We start from the raw sequence: 18,993 nt of genomic DNA, 5'->3' as shown, positions 1-18,993 counted from the left end.
GGCGAGATCATGGAGCGGGCAGTCCTTCCCGGGAGGAAGAGCTGCTCCGTCTTGCCGAAGTTCAGCTTGAGGTGGTGATCCGTCATCCACACTGATATGTCTGCCAGACATGCAGAGATGCGATTCGCCACCTGGTCATCAGAAGGGGAAAGGAGAAGATTAATTGTGTGTCGTCTGCATAGCAATGATAGGAGAGACCATGTGAGGTTATGACAGAGCCAAGTGACTTGGTGTATAGCGAGAATAGGAGAGGGCCTAGAACAGAGCCCTGGGGACACCAGTGGTGAGAGCGCGTGGTGAGGAGACAGATTCTCGCCACGCCACCTGGTAGGAGCGACCTGTCAGGTAGGACGCAATCCAAGCGTGGGCCGCGCCGGAGATGCCCAACTCGGAGAGGGTGGAGAGGAGGATCTGATGGTTCACAGTATCGAAGGCAGCCGATAGGTCTAGAAGGATGAGAGCAGAGGAGAGAGAGTTAGCTTTAGCGGTGCGGAGCGCCTCCGTGATACAGAGAAGTGCAGTCTCAGTTGAATGACTAGTCTTGAAACCTGACTGATTTGGATCAAGAAGGTCATTCTGAGAGAGATAGCGGGAGAGCTGACCAAGGACGGCACGTTCAAGAGTTTTGGAGAGAAAAGAAAGAAGGGATACTGGTCTGTAGTTGTTGACATCGGAGGGATGTAACAAAATGTTTAAAAAGTCAAGGGGTCTGAATGCTTTCCGAATGCAGTGCATCTATCCTGTTTATATCCTGTTTATATCCTGTATGTATCCTGTATATATCCTGTATATATCCTGTATATATCCTGTATATCTCCTGTATGTATCCTGTATATATCCTGTATGTATCCTGTATGTATCCTGTATATATCCTGTATATATCCTGTATATCTCCTGTATGTATCCTGTATATATCCTGTATATCCTGTATGTATCCTGTATATATCCTGTATATATCCTGTATATATCCTGTATATATCCTGTATATCCTGTATGTATCCTGTATATATCCTGTATATATCCTGTATATATCCTGTATATATCCTGTATATCCTGTATGTATCCTGTATGTATCCTGTATGTATCCTGTATATAGAGCACACCTTGACTTATATATCCTGTATGTATCAAAGATAATTGTGTAGTCTAGAGCGATTTTCTAGGTTCGCTAGCCATCTATTGTCGTTCTTTTAACGCAACGTAACGTAAACAACACTGCTAGCTAGCCTGCTAGCCCCCGAATAGCAACACTGCAGAAACTATTACACTCAACGGAACGACTTGATTAGTGTAGTGTCAACAACGCACCCACTGCCAGCTGGCCTACTTCAGCAGTACTGTATCATTTTAATCATTTTAGTCAATAAGATTCTTGCTACGTAGCTTAACTTTCTGAACATTCGAGACGTGTAGTCCACTTGTCATTCCAATCTCCTTTGCATTAGCGTAGCCTCTTCTGTAGCCTGTCAACTATGTGTCTGTCTATCCCTGTTCTCTCCTCTCTGCACAGACCATACAAACGCTCCACACCGCGTGGCCGCGGCCACCCTACTCTGGTGGTCCCAGCGCGCACGACCCACGTGGAGTTCCAGGTCTCCGGTAGCCTCTGGAACTGCCAATCTGTGGTCAACAAGGCAGAGTTCATCTCAGCCTATGCCTCCCTCCAGTCCCTCGACTTCTTGGCACTGACGGAAACATGGATCACCACAGACAACACTGCTACTCCTACTGCTCTCTCTTCGTCCGCCCACGTGTTCTCGCACACCCCGAGAGCGTCTGGTCAGCGGGGTGGTGGCACCGGGATCCTCATCTCTCCCAAGTGGTCATTCTCTCTTTCTCCCCTTACCCATCTGTCTATCGCCTCCTTTGAATTCCATGCTGTCACAGTTACTAGCCCTTTCAAGCTTAACATCCTTATCATTTATCGCCCTCCAGGTTCCCTCGGAGAGTTCATCAATGAGCTTGATGCCTTGATAAGCTCCTTTCCTGAGGACGGCTCACCTCTCACAGTTCTGGGCGACTTTAACCTCCCCACGTCTACCTTTGACTCTTTCCTCTCTGCCTCCTTCTTTCCACTCCTCTCCTCTTTTGACCTCACCCTCTCACCTTCCCCCCTACTCACAAGGCAGGCAATACGCTCGACCTCATCTTTACTAGATGCTGTTCTTCCACTAACCTCACTGCAACTCCCCTCCAAGTCTCCGACCACTGCCTTGTATCCTTTTCCCTCTCGCTCTCATCCAACACCTCCCACACTGCCCCTACTCGGATGGTATCGCGCCGTCCCAACCTTCGCTCTCTCTCCCCCGCTACTCTCTCCTCTTCCATCCTATCATCTCTTCCCTCCGCTCAAACCTTCTCCCACCTATCTCCTGATTCTGCCTCCTCAACCCTCCTCTCCTCCCTCTCTGCATCCCTTGACTCTCTATGTCCCCTATCCTCCAGGCCGGCTCGGTCCTCCCTCCCGCTCCGTGGCTCGATGACTCATTGCGAGCTCACAGAACAGGGCTCCGGGCAGCCGAGCGGAAATGGAGGAAAACTCGCCTCCCTGCGGACCTGGCATCCTTTCACTCCCTCCTCTCTACATTTTCCTCCTCTGTCTCTGCTGCTAAAGCCACTTTCTACCACGCTAAATTCCAAGCATCTGCCTCTAACCCTAGGAAGCTCTTTGCCACCTTCTCCTCCCTCCTGAATCCTCCGCCCCCTCCCCCTCCTCCCTCTCTGCAGATGACTTCGTCAACCATTTTGAAAAGAAGGTCGACGACATCCGATCCTCGTTTGCTAAGTCAAACGACACCGCTGGTTCTGCTCACACTGCCCTACCCTGTGCTCTGACCTCTTTCTCCCCTCTCTCTCCAGATGAAATCTCGCGTCTTGTGACGGCCGGCCGCCCAACAACCTGCCCGCTTGACCCTATCCCCTCCTCTCTTCTCCAGACCATTTCCGGAGACCTTCTCCCTTACCTCACCTCGCTCATCAACTCATCCCTGACCGTTGGCTACGTCCCTTCCGTCTTCAAGAGAGCGAGAGTTGCACCCCTTCTGAAAAAACCTACACTCGATCCCTCCGATGTCAACAATTACAGACCAGTATCCCTTCTTTCTTTTCTCTCCAAAACTCTTGAACGTGCCGTCCTTGGCCAGCTCTCCCGCTATCTCTCTCTGAATGACCTTCTTGATCCAAATCAGTCAGGTTTCAAGACTAGTCATTCAACTGAGACTGCTCTCCTCTGTATCACGGAGGCGCTCCGCACTGCTAAAGCTAACTCTCTCTCCTCTGCTCTCATCCTTCTAGATCTATCGGCTGCCTTCGATACTGTGAACCATCAGATCCTCCTCTCCACCCTCTCCGAGTTGGGCATCTCCGGCGCGGCCCACGCTTGGATTGCGTCCTACCTGACAGGTCGCTCCTACCAGGTGGCGTGGCGAGAATCTGTCTCCTCACCACGCGCTCTCACCACTGGTGTCCCCCAGGGCTCTGTTCTTGGCCCTCTCCTATTCTCGCTATACACCAAGTCACTTGGCTCTGTCATAACCTCACATGGTCTCTCTTATCATTGCTATGCAGACGACACACAATTAATCTTCTCCTTTCCCCCTTCTGATGACCAGGTGGCGAATCGCATCTCTGCATGTCTGGCAGACATATCAGTGTGGATGACGGATCACCACCTCAAGCTGAACCTCGGCAAGACGGAGCTGCTCTTCCTCCCGGGGAAGGACTGCCCGTTCCATGATCTCGCCATCACGGTCGACAACTCCATTGTGTCCTCCTCCCAGAGCGCCAAGAACCTTGGCGTGATCCTGGACAACACCCTGTCGTTCTCAACTAACATCAAGGCGGTGGCCCGTTCCTGTAGGTTCATGCTCTACAACATCCGCAGAGTACGACCCTGCCTCACACAGGAAGCGGCGCAGGTCCTAATCCAGGCACTTGTCATCTCCCGTCTGGATTACTGCAACTCGCTGTTGGCTGGGCTCCCTGCCTGTGCCATTAAACCCCTTCAACTCATCCAGAACGCCGCAGCCCGTCTGGTGTTCAACCTTCCCAAGTTCTCTCACGTCACCCCGCTCCTCCGTTCTCTCCACTGGCTTCCAGTTGAAGCTCGCATCCGCTACAAGACCATGGTGCTTGCCTACGGAGCTGTGAGGGGAACGGCACCTCAGTACCTCCAGGCTCTGATCAGGCCCTACACCCAAACAAGGGCACTGCGTTCATCCACCTCTGGCCTGCTCGCCTCCCTACCACTGAGGAAGTACAGCTCCCGCTCAGCCCAGTCAAAACTGTTCGCTGCCCTGGCCCCCCAATGGTGGAACAAACTCCCTCACGACGCCAGGACAGCGGAGTCAATCACCACCTTCCGGAGACACCTGAAACCCCACCTCTTTAAGGAATACCTAGGATAGGTTAAGTAATCCCTCTCACCCCACCCCCCCCTAAGTTTTAGATGCACTATTGTTAAGTGACTGTTCCACTGGATGTCATAAGGTGAATGCACCAATTTGTAAGTCGCTCTGGATAAGAGCGTCTGCTAAATGACTTAAATGTAATGTATCCTGTATGTATCCTGTATGTATCCTGTATGTATCCTGTATATATCCTGTATGTATCCTGTATGTATCCTGTATATATCCTGTATATATCCTGTATATCCTGTATATATCCTGTATGTATCCTGTATATATCCTGTATGTATCCTGTATATATCCTGTATGTATCCTGTATATATCCTGTATGTATCCTGTATATATCCTGTATGTATCCTGTATGTATCCTGTATATATCCTGTATATATCCTGTATGTATCCTGTATATCCTGTATGTATCCTGTATATATCCTGTATGTATCCTGTATATATCCTGTATGTATCCTGTTTATATCCTGTATATATCCTGTATGTATCCTGTATATATCCTGTATATATCCTGTATGTATCCTGTATGTATCCTGTATGTATCCTGTATGTATCCTGTATGTATCCTGTATATATCCTGTATGTATCCTGTATGTATCCTGTATATATCCTGTATATATCCTGTATGTATCCTGTATATATCCTGTATATATCCTGTATGTATCCTGTATGTATCCTGTATGTATCCTGTATGTATCCTGTATATATCCTGTATATATCCTGTATGTATCCTGTATATATCCTGTATATATCCTGTATATATCCTGTATGTATCCTGTATGTATCCTGTATGTATCCTGTATGTATCCTGTATGTATCCTGTATATATCCTGTATGTATCCTGTATATATCCTGTATATATCCTGTATATATCCTGTATATATCCTGTATATATCCTGTATATATCCTGTATGTATCCTGTATATATCCTGTATGTATCCTGTATGTATCCTGTATATATCCTGTATGTATCCTGTATGTATCCTGTATGTATCCTGTATGTATCCTGTATGTATCCTGTATATAGAACACACCTTGACTTGCAGCATCCCTCTACATTGCAGCAGGTATCCTCCTATCTCCTCTAGGAGGTAGAATGTACTGGAGCTGACCTGAATCTTGAGGGCTGTATGGGGAGAAACCAACCACTTCCTTAGCATTAGCTTCTACAGTCACTGCCATAGAGATACTATGGTACCAGTGGAATTACTTCCTTAGCATTAGCTTCCACTTTCACGGTGATAGAGATCGTCTATTTACTTTTATAAACTGGGTGGTTCGAGCCCTGAATGCTGATTGGCTGACAGCCGTGGTATATCAGACCGTATACCATAGGTATGACAAAACATGCAAGGAATACTATAATATTTATACCTCACGGGTATGATAAAACATGTATTTTTACTGCTCTAATTACGTTGGTAACCAGTTTATAATAGCAATAAGGCACCTCGGGGGTTTGTGGTATATCACCAATATACCACGACTAAGGGCTGTATCCAGGCACTCCACGTTGCGTCGTGCTTCAGAACAGCCCTTTGATGTGGTATATTGGTCATACACCACACCCACTTTTGCCTGATTGCTTAAATAAACTATCTCTGAGACCGTATTGATCCTGTGGAAGTACTTCCTTAGCGTTAGCATCAACTCTCACTGTATTGTCACTTTGGAATCACTTCCTTAGCATTACCATCTAAAGTCACATTGGAAAAACACTTCCTTAGCATTAGCATCAACTCTTACTGCCATAAAGATCCTATGTTCCCTGTGGGAACACTTCCTTAGCATGATTACCTTCGCTGGTGGACTCCATCCTAGAGGAGGTGTTGACCGTGTCTCCAAACAGACAGTAGCGAGGCATCTTGGTCCCGACCACACCGGCTACCACTGGACCTGCAGGGAGGGAGGGGGGGCAAGAGGGTGGGTGTGTGTGTGTGTGTGTGTGTGTGTGTGTGTGTGTGTGTGTGTGTGTGTGTGTGTGTGTGTGTGTGTGTGTGTGTGTGTGTGTGTGTGTGTGTGTGTGTGTGTGTGTGTGTGTGTGTGTGTTACCTGAGTGTATCCCGGCCCGTATCTGTAGTTGTGTGTTGGGTTTGTGTGGTATCCTGAAGGTCCGACACACACCGACCAGGTCCAGAGCCATGCTGGAGATCTCTGCTGCGTGCTGGATCCCGTTCTCCCTGGGTATCCCAGACACCACCATGTCTACACACACACACATTGTTATTCAGTCATCTGTATGCTAGATCCCATCCTCCCTGGGTATCCCAGACACCATCATGTCTACACACACACACATTGGTATTCAGTCATCTGCACGCTAGATCCCATCCTCCCTGGGTATCCCAGACACCACCACGTCTACACACACACACATTGGTATTCAGTCATCTGCATGCTAGATCCCATCCTCCCTGGGTATCCCAGACACCATCATGTCTACACACACACACATTGGTATTCAGTCATCTGCACGCTAGATCCCATCCTCCCTGGGTATCCCAGACACCACCACGTCTACACACACACACATTGGTATTCAGTCATCTGCATGCTAGATCCCATCCTCCCTGGGTATCCCAGACACCACCATGTCTACACACACACACATTGGTATTCAGTCATCTGTATGCTAGATCCCATCCTCCCTGGGTATCCCAGACACCACCATGTCTACACACACACACATTGGTATTCAGTCATCTGTATGCTGGATCCCGTTCTCCCTGGGTATCCCAGACACCACCATGTCTACACACACACACATTGGTATTCAGTCATCTGTATGCTAGATCCCATCCTCCCTGGGTATCCCAGACACCACCATGTCTACACACACACACATTTGTCACGAACCGGCTCAAAGCCCGTAACAAAGGGAGACAACGTGGAGATAAGGAGTAGCAAAATCTATATTTATTAAATAAGTAACTAAGTGTAATATACAATGGTGTGTGTAATCAGTAATCAGTAGTGTAAGTGAGTGTTTTGCATGCATGAATGTGATAATGCAGGGTGATGAAAGGTGCCAAAGCAAACAAACAAACAGCCACCAAGAACCACAACACAATCTACAACGGGTGTCTGCATGGAGAGAGTCTCCTCCATGAATGTTGAAGAGGTCTATTTATCCTGGGAGACACCTGGCCCAGGTGTTTCCCATGTAGCTGACGACCCTCTCAACTCCGCCCACCGGCATCCTAATAAGAAAACAAGAACAAAGACAGAATACGGCAGACAGAGTGGGAGGGTCGTCACATTCCCCCATAAAACCGGGGACCAACAAGGACCCCGGAACAACATACCAGCCTCCCGCGTCCCAAATTGACACAGGCCTCTGCGTCCCAAATTGACACAGGCCTCTGCGTCCCAAATTGACACAGGCCTCTGCGTCCCAAATTGACACAGGCCTCTGCGTCCCAAATTGACACAGGCCTCTGCGTCCCAAATTGACACAGGCCTCTGCGCCCCAAATTGACACAGGCCTCTGCGCCCCAAATTGACACAGGCCTCTGCGCCCCAAATTGACACAGGCCTCTGCGCCCCAAATTGACACAGGCCTCTGCGCCCCAAATTGACACAGGCCTCTGTGCCCCAAATTGATGAGGGTTTACGTGTTCACACTTACAATTTGCCCCAGCCAACCTCCTCCCCAGACCTCAGCAACCTTCGCACAGGAAGCAACATTTAAGAGGAAAGAAAACAAGACCAGGAGGGAGCAGACAGGACAGAGAGAACATGACAATACGAAACAATGGTTAGTCACGTAAACATTAGGAACAGGGCGCACGAGAGAGCGCATCAGCAATCACGTTTTCAGTCCCCCGGATGTGCCTCACATCGAGATGGAATGATTGTAAAAATAAACACCATCGCATTATCCTCTGGTTTGGACACATCATGGACCTCAAAAAAGTGAGGGGGTTATGGTCGGTGTAGACCACAATAGGTACTACCCCCGACCCGACATACACTTCGAAGTGTTGTAGCGCCCAAATGAGTGCTAGCGCTTCCTTTTCAATAACCGAATAGTTCAACTGATAATCGTTAAACTTTTTAGAAAAGAAACTAACAGGCTTCTCAATCCCAGACACATCTGCTTGCAGCAAAACTGCACCTGCCCCCACATGACTAGCATCCACCTGCAAGGTAAATGACAAATCCATGCGAGGAGCAGCCAGCACTGGAGTTGAGGTAAGCAACCTCTTTGAATCTTCAAAAGCGTGTTGACAACGAGTAGACCAAACGTAAACAGCCTTAGCTTTCAGCATATCTGTCAAGGGAGCGACCACAGTAGAGAAGTTATTACAAAAACTACGGTAATAACCAATCATGCCCAAGAAACGCATCAGTTCCTTTTTAGTAGTTGGTGGTGGAAAAGCATCAATAGCCACCACTTTAGCCCGAACAGGACGCACTTCACCCTGCCCAACCACTTTTCCAAGGTATGTAACGGTCGCCTGAGCAAACTCACATTTTGCCAGATTGATTGTGAGGCGACCTGCAGCCAGACGTTCAAACAAGGCTTGAATACGGGACAGATGTTCTTCCCAAGTATCTGCATAGATCACTACATCGTCCAAATAAACAGCGCACCCGGTCAGACCGGCGACAACCCTGTTCATAAGTCGCTGAAAAGTGGCAGGTGCATTGCGCAGACCGAAACTCATAACTGAATACGAGTACAGACCAAAGGGTGTAATAAAGGCAGAGATTTCACGTGCCCTACTCGTCAGTGGCACCTGCCAATAGCCTTTTAACAGGTCAAATTTGCTCACAAACTTAGCTGCACCGACTTGATCAACACAGTCCTCCATCCGAGGAAGAGGAAATGAATCTGGCTTTGTGACACTGTTTACCTTACGGTAGTCCGTACAAAAACGGTTTGTTCCATCCGGTTTACTGACCAAGATACAGGGAGAAGCCCAACTGGAGAAAGAAGGCTCTGCTATCTTACTCTCCAGCATGTACTTGACCTCAGCATCCAGACAACGTAGTTTCTCTGAAGAAACTCTATAGAACCGCTGACGAATGGGGTCAGCACCTCCAATGTCAATATCATGTTCTATTAAGTTTGTACGTGTAGGTGTATCAGAAAATAAACCTGGAAATCTCTGAATCAGACCAACCATCTCTTTCCGCTCATCAACAGGTAGGTGAGTGAGAAGACTGTCTAAAATATCCAGTGTTTCTGAATTTTTCAATCTACCCTGCAATATACAATCGTCAGGACCAGGAACATCTTCCTCCTCATGCACAGATCTAGCACGACAAGAACCCAAGGAAACAACGGTATCAGCCAAAAGAACAGGTTTACCGTCCTCTGTAGAATCCCACTGTTCAGTCTCAGAGGAACGTGCATAATAGGGTTTTAACAGATTTACATGGCACAGCTGGTGTGCTTTCCTCCGTTCTGGAGTGGCAACTAGATAATTTTGCTCAGTGTACTGGCGCACCACTGTATATGGACCTTGAAACTTGGCTTGAAAAGGAGAACCAACAATTGGCAGCAGAGCAAGAACCTGGTCACCTGGACTAAAGTGACGAGGCTCAGTTCGGCGATCAAATATGCCCTTCATCCTATCCTGTGAAGATGATAACTTCTCTTTAGCCATTTCACCAGCGGCATACAGCCGTCGCCGGAAATCACACACATACGAACACAGGGACTGAGGAGGCTCGGGAGACTTCCAGTCATCCTGGAGAACAGATAAAAGTCCACGCACCCTATGTCCAAACACAAGGTCATTTGGACTGAAACCTGTGCTCTCCTGTGAAACTTCCCTAGCGGCTAACAGTAACCAAGGCAACCCCTCCTCCCAATCCTTATCCATCTCAGTACAATAAGCTCTCAACAAAGACTTAAGTGTTTGATGGAAACGTTCCAGTGCTCCTTGACTTTGCGCGTGATAGGCGCTAGACACATTGTGTTTAATATGAAGCTGTTGAAGAACCTGACCAAACAGATTAGAGGTAAAATTAGATCCTTGATCACTCTGAATGACCTTAGGGATTCCAAACAATGAGAGAAACTGAGTCAAAGCTTTTAACACCGATTTAGTCGTGATAGATCGGAGAGGATAGGCAGCAGGAAACCTAGTGGTCTGACACATCACAGTGAACAGGTAACTGCTACCCTTTTAGAATGAGGCAGAGGACCCACACAGTCAATAATTAGATACTCAAAAGGTTGGCTGAGTACAGGAATAGGAAACAATGGTACTGGTTTAATAGCTTGATTAGGCTTACCAGTTAATTGACAGGTGTGACAAGTTTTGATAAAATCAGAAACATCCCTCTTTAATCTAGGCCAAAAGAAATGTCTTAATATGCGATTGTAGGTTTTCCTCACCCCCATATGTCCAGCAACGTCACTGTGAGAAGTTTCCAACACCAACTCACGAAGCTTAACTGGTACAACAACCTGACTAATTGCCTCCCCCAGAAAAACACTATCATGAGACACCCACTTTCTCATCAGGACATCCTCTTGGAGAAAATAGCCATGGGCGACATCTCCCAACTGTTCTATAGGCACAATTTGATCACGCAACTCTTCCAACGTGGGGTCATCCCGTTGAGCATTGATTAGATCTGAGCGGGTTACAGATAACGGGATAACAGGGAAAACAGTGACATACTTTGTATTATTATCATTAGTCGGCGCAGTGACTAGTTCGCCACGGCTCATAGAACGTGTCACTGCACACGCAGAGAACACCTCTGGGAAACTCTGTACACTCTCATCAGGAATCCCAACAAATGACGGCTTAGTGGAAACCACTAGAGATGGAAACACAACTGGCCATACCCGCTCACCTGCTAAGTTATTCCCAAGGATAACGTCGATACCCTCAATAGGCAATGAAGGACGCACCCCACAACAACTTCACCCTTCACCAGCCCACAATCCAACATCAGTTTATGCAATGGAACTGACAGAGTGTTCAAACCTATTCCCTAATTAGAACACTATTCCCCGAATCAGTCTCAGCAGAAAAGGGTAACACAGACTCCAACACAAATGATTCAGAGGCACCTGTGTCTCTCAGGATCTTCACTGGCACTAGGTCTTTACTTCCTAACATAGACACAAAACCTTCTGTAATGAAAGGTAAATAGTCTGGATCAATATGGACTTTCACATTCTCCTGGGCCTGAGGAAATGAGTCAAGAATGAACTGATGTGGAACAGGTGCAGCTAACGCAGCAGGCTTAGATTTAGCGTAAGCACCCTTTGACCTGAGAAGTGGACATTCGTTTTTCCAATGACCTGAACCTCGACAGTAGTGACACTCCTGCCCAAAGTCAGCCTTACCATGGGAGTCAGGTTCAACCCTAGTTGAATAGAACTCTGCCCGAGAATCAAAGTATCTCGGTGAGCGAAGCCCAAATCTATCCGAACACCCCCACTCTTTCCGAATACGGGGTTTTGCAAAGACACTTTTGTGAGTCAACACATACTCGTCCGCCAAAACCGCAGCTTCAGCAACATTCTTTACTTTCTGTTCATTAATATAAGTGGCAATACGATCAGGAATTGTGTCCTTAAATTGCTCTAACATAATCAGATCACACAGCCCTTGGAAAGTCACAACTGCAGAGGCAGAACACCAGCGATTAAACTGTAAAGATAACTGTCGCGCAAACTCAACATGAGTCTGGTTATCGTCCCTTTTTAAAGTTCTAAATCGTTGGCGGTAAGCCTCAGGGACCAATTCATAAATCTGTAACACAGCTGTTTTAACTTTATCATAACTGGCACTGTCGTGTACACTAAGAGCTGAATATGCTTCCTGCGCTTTACCAGTCAGCACACACTGCAACATTAAAGTGCGGTCAGAATCAGGCCAACTCCTAGCGTCAGCAACCCGCTCAAACAACGAAAAGAATGTCTCGGGGTCCCTTTCATTAAACCGAGGCAATAACCGCAAGTTCCCAACAATATCAAATGTCTCTGGGGCACGACCAAAAGCGGAACTACCCCTAGGTAAATCTGGGTCACCTTCCCAAAACAAACTCTCCCCTGAGATCTTTCCTTCCCTAACCAACTCTATACGTTCTTGTTGCAACTTGATTTTAGCACGCTCCATATCTTGTTTAAATGCCAATTCCTTTTCATATTTCACACGATCATGCTCTAGCTTCTCACGATCATGCTCTAGCTTCTCACGATCATGCTCTAGCTGTAACAAAAGCAGTTCTTTCTGCTGTTCAAAAAGAAGGCTACTAGGACTAACCGATGGAATGGCCATTGTAACGTTATGGGGAGACAACAAATCCTCAGCAGAGGCTGGCCCGGTGGTAACTTCAAGAATACCACTCTCCATCAGATTGGCTTTCAATATCAACCTAATAGAATTCTTTAGACGTTTATCACTAATCTCAACCTTGTAGTGTTCCGCGACCTTCAACAGCTGTTCTTTAGTACCTAAATCTAACAATTCCTCTGATGGAGAGCGAATGAACTTATCTACATAAGACGCCATAATCACACAAAAAACAATTCTCGCTCTTCCCTTCTGCTGAGCACACCAGAACACAACCCGAGAATTGACAATCACCCTGAGCACCACAGAAGAGAGATGAGATATGGAGCTTCCCCAAAACCTACAATAACTCAACCCTAGTCTTCGTGCAGATTTGCGGTGGGAATTTACGCACTGTAGCCCGCTGGCAAGGAAATAGAACTCCCCAGCATGCTGGCAAATTCCACCAAGCCACGGATGTGCCCCGAGACAACTGCTCAGTCCACAGACACCACACAAAAATAACAAACATTAACCATGCCCAACATATTCCAAAAAATGAAACACGTCGCTAAACCTATCAGGGGAAAAAGGCTATAGCTCCGGGTAGCAAGTTCCACTACCCTACCCAAATCTCCCACCGAGGTACACAGCAGATTACTCACTTCAGACTGACGTCCCAACAGAAAGTAGAACAAGAGTTCAGGCTAGGCAGGGCCTGGAAACTAACCATTATACTCTCTCCAACGCAGCACACAAACCAAACAACAAAGGCAACCAATACTGGGCCGATCACACTCAAACACCATATTCAAACTAAACACGTACCTCCACGGTCTCCCAAACCAATAGTTCAAATATCCCGGATGAGCCCCCACTTGTCACGAACCGGCTCAAAGCCCGTAACAAAGGGAGACAACGTGGAGATAAGGAGTAGCAAAATCTATATTTATTAAATAAGTAACTAAGTGTAATATACAATGGTGTGTGTAATCAGTAATCAGTAGTGTAAGTGAGTGTTTTGCATGCATGAATGTGATAATGCAGGGTGATGAAAGGTGCCAAAGCAAACAAACAAACAGCCACCAAGAACCACAACACAATCTACAACGGGTGTCTGCATGGAGAGAGTCTCCTCCATGAATGTTGAAGAGGTCTATTTATCCTGGGAGACACCTGGCCCAGGTGTTTCCCATGTAGCTGACGACCCTCTCAACTCCGCCCACCGGCATCCTAATAAGAAAACAAGAACAAAGACAGAATACGGCAGACAGAGTGGGAGGGTCGTCACACATTGGTATTCAGTCATCTGTATGCTGGATCCCGTTCTCCCTGGGTATCCCAGACACCACCATGTCTACACACACACACATTGGTATTCAGTCATCTGCATGCTAGATCCCATCCTCCCTGGGTATCCCAGACACCACCATGTCTACACACACACACATTGGTATTCAGTCATCTGCACGCTAGATCCCATCCTCCCTGGATATCCCACATTAACATCACACAGATATACTGGGAGTTTTACTGTAACCACGGTGATATACTCACAGGCATCCCCTATGGTCTCCACCTTGTACACGTCATAGTTGTCAATGATGTCATCAAAAGTCGTGTAGAGCTTATTGAGGAAGTCGACCACTTGGTAAGGAGTACTGGTGCTGGAGAGGTGGGTGAACCCTACGATGTCACTACACACACACACACACACACACACACACACACACACACACACACACACACACACACACACACACACACACACACACACACACACACACACACACACACACACACACACACACACACACACACACACACACACACAGAGAGTACTGGTGCTGGACTGGTGGGTGAACCCTGCTATGTTACTACATACAGTATAGAGAGAATCATAGGTAAAGGTAAGAATTAGATTTAGAGTTAGGATTAGAGATGGAGTTAGATTTAGAGTTAGGATTAGAGATGGAGTTAGATTTAGAGTTAGGATTAGAGATGGAGTTAGACTTAGAGTTAGGATTAGAGATGGAGTTAGATTTAGAGTTAGAGTTAGGATTAGAGATGGAGTTAGATTTAGAGTTAGGATTAGAGATGGAGTTAGATTTAGAGTTAGAATTAGAGATATAGTTAGCATCGGTCCTCAATTCTAGTGTCTGTCTGTCTGTCTGTCTGTCTGTCTGTCTGTCTGTCTGTCTGTCTGTCTGTCTGTCTGTCTGTCTGTCTGTCTGTCTGTCTGTCTGTCTGTCTGTCTGTCTGTCTGTCTGTCTGTCTGTCTGTCTGTCTGTCTGTCTGTCTGTCTGTCTGTCTGTCTGTCTGTCTGTCTGTCTGTCTGTCTGTCTGTCTGTCTCCCCCTTCCCTTCCTTCATTACCTCTCTCACCTGAAGAAGACAGTAGCGCTCACATAACTCTGGGCCTGCAATGGTTTCCCCTGCCTCAGATCGTCAGCTACCTGCTTCGGGAGCATACCTACACACACACACACACACACACACACACACACACACACACACACACACACACACACACACACACACACACACACACACACACACACACACACACACACACACACACACACACACACACACACACACACACACACACACACACACACACACACACACACACACACACACACACACACACACACACATTTGTTTCACTCGTACTACCACACTATTAATGAGCAACAGAGGAAAAAACTCTCCCCAAAATGGCTTCCACTCAATGGGGAATAATAACAGATTAGATCCAAGATGGCGTCCGTACTGTAGAGCAGTCGGTCAGTCTTCTGTTTCTCATGCATCAGGTCCTGGGTCCTCTCTGCTACCAGGACCTCCAGGTGCTTACTGTATTTCTCCATCTACACACACACACACACACACACACACACACACACACACACACACACACACACACACACACACACACACACACACACACACACACACACACACACACACACACACACACACACACACACACACACACACACACACACACAGGCTGAAAGGGTTGTTTCGTGGTTACGATCGGGGTTAGTTTGTTGTAACATTGTGTGGAGTTTCTGATAACTTTTGAAAAGGTTGCTACTGGGTTGTGCGAACGTCTTTGTAACATTGTGTGATGGTCGTTTTAAAGTTGTGTAAACGTTGCTGTAATGTCGCCTCTAGGTCGTACCAGGTTCATCATCATGTCCACAGGGCTAACTTTATTGGGGTTGATCCGGTAGACGAACTTCCTGATCTGCTCGAAGGTGGGCCGGTGGACTGGGTTATGAGACCGGCACCTTCTGATGAGCTACGGCAACACGGAGGGGACACACAACTCACACAGTCATCTATATCAGAACACAAACACACACACACATACATGCCCCTTAAACAGTACACACACAAACACAAACACACACAGACACACACACAAACACACACCAACATGCCCCTTAAACAGTACACACACACCTTCTGATGAGCTACGGCAACACGGAGGGGACACACAACTCACACAGTCATCTATATCAGACACTTGGGGAATAAACCTCCGTACTTCCATGTACTCTGCAGGACACACACACACACACCCTTCCCCTCCGTACCTCGACGTACTCTGCAGGACAGGGACAGGTGTTGTCGGCCTTGCCGGAGATTAGTTCTGGGAGTGGGGGGCACCAAGCACTCTCGAGAGAACTGTCCTCAACCTGGGGAGGGAGAGAGGGAGAGGGAGAGGGGGAGGGAAAGAGAGAGAGGGCGGAAGGGAGGGAGAGAGAGGGGGTGGGGGAGAGGGGAGGGAAAGAGAGGGGGAGAGGGCAGAGAGGGAGGGAGGGGGAAGGGGAGGGAAAGAGAGGTTGGGAGGAAGAAAGGGAGAGGGGAGAGGGAGGGGAGAGAAAGAGAGAGGGGGAGAGAGAGAGCGGAGAGGGAGGGGGAAGGGAGGAAGTTAGGGGGTGGGAGGGAAAGAGATGGTGAAAAAACATCTAACTAATGGTTCATAGAAAGGAACTTTGTATGAGTGGATGGTGAATGGAGAATGAATGGAGGGTGATTGGAGGGTGATTGGAGGGTGAATGGAGGGTGAATGGATGGTGAAAGGAGGGTGAATGGGGGTGAATGGAGGGTGAATGGATGTGGAATGGAGGGTGAATGCAGGGTGAATGGAGGGTGAATGGAGGGTGAATGGGGGTGAATGGAGGGTGAATGGGGGGTAAATGGAGGGTGAATGGGGGGTGAATGCAGGGTGAATGCAGGGTGAATGGATGTGGAATGCAGGGTGAATGCAGGGTGAATGGAGGGTGAATGGGGATGTGTACCAAACTCACTAAAAGTGGCAGTAATAAAGCCTCTCTTGAAAAAGCCAAACCTTGACCCAGAAAATATAAAAAACTATCGGCCTATATCGAATCTTCCATTCCTCTCAAAGATTTTAGAGAAGGCTGTTGCGCAGCAACTCACTGCCTTCCTGAAGACAAACAATGTATACGAAATGCTTCAGTCTGGATTTAGACCCCATCATAGCACTGAGACGGCACTTGTGAAGGTGGTAAATGACATTTTGATGGCATCGGACCGAGGCTCTGCATCTGTCCTCGTGCTCCTAGACCTTAGTGCTGCTTTTGATACCATCGATCACCACATTCTTTTGGAGAGATTGGAAACCCAAATTGGTCAACACGGACAAGTTCTGGCCTGGTTTAGATCTTATCTGTCGGAAAGATATCAGTTTGTCTCTGTGAATGGTTTGTCCTCTGACAAATCAACTGTACATTTCGGTGTTCCTCAAGGTTCTGTTTTAGGACCACTATTGTTTTCACTATATATTTTACCTCTTGGGGATGTTATTCGAAAACATAATGTAAACTTTCACTGCTATGCGGATGACACACAGCTGTACATTTCAATGAAACATGGTGAAGCCCCAAAATTGCCCTCGCTAGAAGCATGTGTTTCAGACATAAGGAAGTGGATGGCTGCAAACTTTCTACTATTAAACTCGGACAAAACAGAGATGCTTGTTCTAGGTCCCAAGAAACAAAGAGATCTTCTGTTGAATCTGACAATTAATCTTAATGGTTGTACAGTCGTCTCAAATAAAACAGTGAAGGACCTCGGCGTTACTCTGGACCCTGATCTCTCTTTTGAAGAACATATCAAGACCATTTCGAGGACAGCTTTTTTCCATCTACGTAACATTGCAAAAATCAGAAACTTTCTGTCCAAAAATGATGCAGAAAAATTAATCCATGCTTTTGTCACTTCTAGGTTAGACTACTGCAATGCTCTATTTTCCGGCTACCCGGATAAAGCACTAAATAAACTTCAGTTAGTGCTAAATACCGCTGCTAGAATCCTGACTAGAACCAAACAATTTGATCATATTACTCCAGTGCTAGCCTCTCTACACTGGCTTCCTGTCAAAGCCAGGGCTGATTTCAAGGTTTTACTGCTAACCTACAAAGCATTACATGGGCTTGCTCCTACCTACCTCTCTGATTTGGTCCTGCCGTACATACCTACACGTACACTACGGTCACAAGACGCAGGCCTCCTAATTGTCCCTAGAATTTCTAAGCAAACAGCTGGAGGCAGGGCTTTCTCCTATAGAGCTCCATTTTTATGGAACGGTCTGCCTACCCATGTCAGAGACGCAAACTCGGTCTCAACCTTTAAGTCTTTACTGAAGACTCATCTCTTCAGTGGGTCATATGATTGAGTGTAGTCTGGCCCAGGAGTGGGAAGGTGAACGGAAAGGCTCTGGAGCAACGAACCGCCCTTGCTGTCTCTGCCTGGCCGGTTCCCCTCTTTCCACTGGGATTCTCTGCCTCTAACCCTGTTACGGGGCTGAGTCACTGGCTTGCTGGGGCTCTCTCGTGCCGTCCCTGGGGGGGTGCGTCACCTGGGTGGGTTGATTCACTGTTGTGGTCAGCCTGTCTGGGTCCCCCTCCCCCTTGGGTTGTACCGTGTCGGAGATCTTTGTGGGCTATACTCGGCCTTGTCTCAGGATGGTAAGTTGGTGGTTGGAGATTTCCCTCTAGTGGTGTGGGGGCTGTGCTTTGGCAAAGTGGGTGGGGTTATATCCTTCCTGTTTGGCCCTGTCCGGGGGTGTCCTCGGATGGGGCCACAGTGTCTCCTGACCCCTCCTGTCTCAGCCTCCAGTATTTATGCTGCAGTAGTTTATGTGTCGGGGGGCTAGGGTCAGTTTGTTTATCTGGAGTACTTCTCCTGTCCTATTCGGTGTCCTGTGTGAATCTAAGTGTGCGTTCTCTAATTCTCTCCTTCTCCCTTTCTTTCTCTCTCTCGGAGGATCTGAGCCCTAGGACCATGCCCCAG

General features: G+C 47.4%; 1 pseudogene; it reads right to left on the bottom strand.

Moving 5' to 3' along the window:
* Positions 1–5,449: 5,449 nt before the first annotated feature.
* LOC124023171 overlaps positions 5,450–18,993 on the bottom strand; it is a 35,067-nt pseudogene continuing 21,523 nt past the window's right edge.

The sequence above is a fragment of the Oncorhynchus gorbuscha genome, unplaced genomic scaffold (assembly GCF_021184085.1).
Source record: "Oncorhynchus gorbuscha isolate QuinsamMale2020 ecotype Even-year unplaced genomic scaffold, OgorEven_v1.0 Un_scaffold_1523, whole genome shotgun sequence".
Lineage (NCBI taxonomy): Eukaryota > Metazoa > Chordata > Actinopteri > Salmoniformes > Salmonidae > Oncorhynchus > Oncorhynchus gorbuscha.
This window is presented reverse-complemented; position numbering and strand designations above follow the sequence as displayed.